The 4,794-nt window shown below is 38.2% G+C and overlaps 1 long non-coding RNA gene across 1 annotated transcript; it reads right to left on the bottom strand.

Moving 5' to 3' along the window:
• Window positions 1-866: 866 nt before the first annotated feature.
• Window positions 867-2,204, bottom strand: LOC147901839 (uncharacterized). Its single transcript, XR_015541046.1, has 4 exons — window positions 2,131-2,204; window positions 1,629-1,720; window positions 1,387-1,499; window positions 867-1,275 (listed from the first exon to the last, which is right to left on the bottom strand). It is a non-coding gene; the product is annotated as an uncharacterized LOC147901839 (long non-coding RNA).
• Window positions 2,205-4,794: the final 2,590 nt, after the last annotated feature.

The following is a 4,794-nucleotide window of genomic DNA, read 5'->3' as shown; positions in this document are numbered from 1 at the left end:
ATGCATCATGCTCCAAATAGCTATTATTAACTATAAGGAGTCTTTTGTGGTAACCTGTCAAATGGTATGTCATGGAAGGACAACTGTAGCCATAACAGAGCATGATCTAAATGCTAGAAGGCATAATCAACCACAAGGCCCCTAGGTCAATGATTTCTGAGTAAGAAGCTTTAAAGAAAGAACCTTAAGAGGACTTTGAGATCAATAATCTTCCCATGTACAAAGCTAATACACTTCAACGACTCTTAAATGAAGATGTACAATAGGAATTCTTCATGGAGCAACCATAAGGATCTCTTTTCCCATGATTAGATGAGAGAGTGCATACTTTTATTTGGAGGTGTATAAAACTTGAACAAGCCTCAAGAGCTGGGTACAAGAGGATCAATGACTACTTCAAATCAAATGGACAAGAGGATGGCCATCATTTTATCTTGATCACCAATGATTGTGTCGGGCTAAAATAATAGCCAAGCATCTCAAAGATGCATGGAAGTATGGTGTCATTTCTCTTAAAGGCACCAACAATGGAAACTATGATTGAGGATGGGCTACAGCTTGGGATTTCTAATGGTCTAATACAAGATGCAACTTCTTGTTGCGGTCAAGGGGGCCATCTTGCAGCTCAACAAGAAGCAACCAAACATAGCTCTTTCTTCAAGAAAACCAGTATACAGTGGCATGCAAGCAATCTTTCACTCGGTTGGAGAACATGGATGCCCTTCAAGAGGATAAGGGAATTCCTTGCAACAACTAATGTTGCATTAGGACCCAATGTTTTAAGCTCGAGCGGAACACCTTAAGATTCAGTAACATTTCATCAAAAGGCTGCCAGAATGGCGTAGAATGAGCTGGTCTACTGCTGTACTGCGGAGAACAGTCCACAAAGCAACACTTTAAAAAGTTGGATTAATTGTCTGCTGTACTATTTTTTATATTGTGATACAGTGAAATCATAATAAGACGAATATTCATTACAGTTACAGATGGATCAGATCAGGTTAGTGTCCTTTTTTATTGAGCACTTGTGGGTGCAACCATAAAGAAATAATGCTTCTGCTCAGGCATTCATTAAATGATGTGCCCGTGGCACTAGAAAGGATCTGAATTTGTTCCAATTCACTACCGCAAAGTTATGTTGGTGGACTCTAAGCGTTATGTGCTATTTCGATATGGGCACTTCACTGTTGTCACTTTCCTCATACTGTAAAAAGTGATTTGGGAAACTGCAATCACACTGGTGCCTTACTAGTCACTGTAAATGCTTATTGTTTGCTGCCACAAAAAAAAAAGAAAACTTTATTAAAAAGAATCCCAATCCCAACTCTCTCACAACTACCACGCAGCAAAAACCTAAGCCAACAGATTGTTGTCACAAAATCTTACATTGCTGCCACGGGATAGCACGGAAGTGTAAACTCCTTCACATTCCCAAGGTTGCTTCATCTGTAACCACGCATTGAGATAACTGGAGCCCTTAAGTTGCATCATCTCTATTACTGCAAAACAGACACCATCAGGCATTTTCCCAAGAGCATGTCTGTATAGGACCATCTAGCATTCGATCCATACCATACAAAAAGCGATTCGTACAACTAATAAAAGTAAGAGAGAAGGAATCTCCTTACATATCTTTTGAAGTAAGTTTCTCACAATTTGCCCTCACAACTAGGAGCTCTCCCTTCAGCTCTGCCAATTCTTTTTCAAGATTCTCTTTTGCCTGAATCAGCAATACAGAAACCATACACATTCTGAATCGCCTTTAGAAATACATAATCACCTACCACAAGGCTATCAATATTTGATTATAACATTACCCGTCATTTGAGTGTCTGTGATAGTCCTGTGGTTGTTGATATCATGTGTGTGCTTATGTTCCTCTCGCAACATACTTTAACCCAAAGGGAATAAAAATGAAATTCCCAAGTACACATTAAGTTTGAGCAACACTCTACCAAGCTCCTCCTTTTAATATTTGACTAGGCTTACTTTATAGATCATGTAAGTGCGATATAATAAACATACAGTTGAAATGCATTGTTTGAGACAAAATTTCTAATTGCAAGGAACTTCAACAGTTTTCTGACAATGAAACAAAGACTATTTTACAAACTCCCAACCGTTAGATACCCGTTGCAGAGACTTATTCTCCATTTTAAGTGTTTCAACGACGTTGATCTTCTCTTGCAAGGATTCAGCGACCTGAAATGGTAAAATTGGGACAACTCAGATAGATAAAAATTAATTCAGAGCAAATTGTTCCATATTAAAAATAGATTGGACACACTACTTGAACTTTGAAACAAAACCCAACCAGTTTACTAAGGACTTTACCTGCAAAGAACACACTTGTTTGGCTCAAAAGAACACAAAGGAAAGCTCAAAGACATCATTTAAATTGTAATCTTCAATAAGGTTTTTGTTTCTGTGAGATGTACCTTCATCATTTCTCGCACATCACATACATCTGTGCAAAAAAACTATGAGAGGTTGGATATGGCAGCATATTCCATTCTCCTGATGCATTTTCATAAGATCAAATCTTATCCTTGCCTTGCCATTCCTATCTATAACTCTTTTTCCCCTATCTGTAATACAGTCTGATATATGTGAGTCCTTGCCTAATTAACACAACCAAAACTTCACATATTAATTATACAATAGTTTGATCGACATCAAGTTGTACACATTATGCTGTTTTGCTAGAGTAAGCAGGCAATAAAAACTTAAATCATGTAGATCTTACAATTGAGATTACAAGATATCTCTTGGTTCAGCATGTGCGTGCTGGACAGAAAAGCACATGTATGAACCTGGTCACGTGGTCCTCTAGGCAACATGAAGGCAACGGCCAAGGCAAGCTACTCACCTAAGTTCTCTCTTCAATTGCATAGTAGCAATAACTGACAATATTGTGTAATTCTCCATTAGCCACTTTTAAGTTTGATTTACGACTCACAACTGTGGAGACTCTTATTAGTCTAAAATGTTTTAGAGTTGATAAATTATGAATGCTACCATCAAAACAAAATATACCTTTGTAGGAATAGAATATGAGTTTCTTGGGCATGAATGCTACCATCAAAACAAAATATACCTTTATAGGAATAGAATATGAGTCTCTTGGGCAAACCCAGTGCTCACTAAAATACATCAAAATAAACAAAAGAGAAAGAAAACAAGAAAGGAAGAAGGTGACTAAGCAAAAATAAACAAACAAATCAAGAAACAAAATCGATCAAAAAACAGGAATACAATCTCTCTCTTCTCTCTCTCTCATGTAGGAATGAAAGAAAGAATTTACAGAATGAATGAATTATTTATAACATAAAAAACTAAATGAACCTCTTACACTTATGTACCACTTCCTACAAAGATGCAAAATTACATTCCTAACTTAGAAAGCTCATGCATACTCAATCAAACTCTCTTTTGAAACTTAAAGAAAAACAGGTTGTTCGGCTCCCCGCTTTTGGTTTTCAGCTTATGTTCACTCATAAACGCGCCTAAGGCCGAAACACCATAGATAAAAGACTTCATATGTAAGATTGTTCACACTTTTTTCATTATTTTTCTTGGATTATATATCTTGTTATTAGTAAAGTGATCAAATTACTATATTGAGTGATAAAACACTCCTTAGTTTACAAAGGTGGGAAAATCTATGGAATTGGGAAGAAATGACTCCATACTTTGCCAAATCAGAAATGTTTTGAGTCAATGTGAGGCATTTTTATAATGTGTAAACCACTATATTCAGGTTGTTCACATTTATCATATATATCAACCTCTAATCCTACGGTAGATGCATGAGAGGCCGTAGGCCAACACTCTTTTATGTGGAGAATCAAGATGCGGTACCTTTTTATGCACGTGAAGATGCAAGTGGTAATGCTCCCGCGAATGAGGATGAGGTTTATTGGGATGCCCAGCCAACACTTTATACTATTTCCATGCATGCCTTGATAGGTGCCAAAAGTGCTGATACTATCAGATTAACAGGGTTGATTAATGGCAGGATTGTGCATATGTTGGTGGACAGCGGTAGCGCCCACAGTTTTGTAAACTGCAAGACCTTACAGAGGGTTGGACTGATTGCTATTGAGATAGACCATGGGCTGAGAGTAGAAGTGGCCAATGGACAGCATATGATCAGTAGATCTTGTTGCCAAGATGCAAGGATTACGTTCTCTGATGACTACACTTTTGCAGGTGATCTCTTGGCAATTGACATGGGCCCAATAGATGTTGTCCTGGGCTATGATTGGTTGCAATCACTTGGCAAAATCAGCATGGATTTCAATGCCTTAACACTCAGCTTTGTCCACAAGGATGGATCAGTTACATTGCATGGTATTACAGCTCCTAAATTGCAAGTCATTTCAGCAAGACAGTTGGCCAGAGAGCTCAATTAAATGTGTCAGTAACTAAAGAGGGTGGCACTCCCCGTGTTGATGATTGTGATATGCAGAGATTGCTCTCACAGTTTGTAGATGTGTTTGCTGATTTGCCATCACATTTTGCCACCGAGAAGAGATGTAGATCATGCCATAGTCCTAGAACCTGGCAGTAAACCAATCAATAAGGCCCCATACCGACTCTCTAAGGTAGAACGGGAAGAAGTGGCAACTCAAGTGAGGGACTTACTTCAGAAGAGTTTCATCACTCATAGCACTTCTCCTTTTGCATCCCCTATACTCCTGGTGAAAAAGAAGGATGGTTCTTACCGTATGTGCATTGACTACAGAAACTTGAATAAGGTCACCATCAAAAACAGGTTTCCAATTCCCAGGA

This window comes from Dipteris shenzhenensis, chromosome 5 (genome assembly GCF_047967505.1).
Source record: "Dipteris shenzhenensis isolate YYH24624 ecotype China chromosome 5, Dip_SZ_1.0, whole genome shotgun sequence".
In the NCBI taxonomy this organism is placed as follows: Eukaryota; Viridiplantae; Streptophyta; class Polypodiopsida; order Gleicheniales; family Dipteridaceae; genus Dipteris; species Dipteris shenzhenensis.
This window is presented reverse-complemented; position numbering and strand designations above follow the sequence as displayed.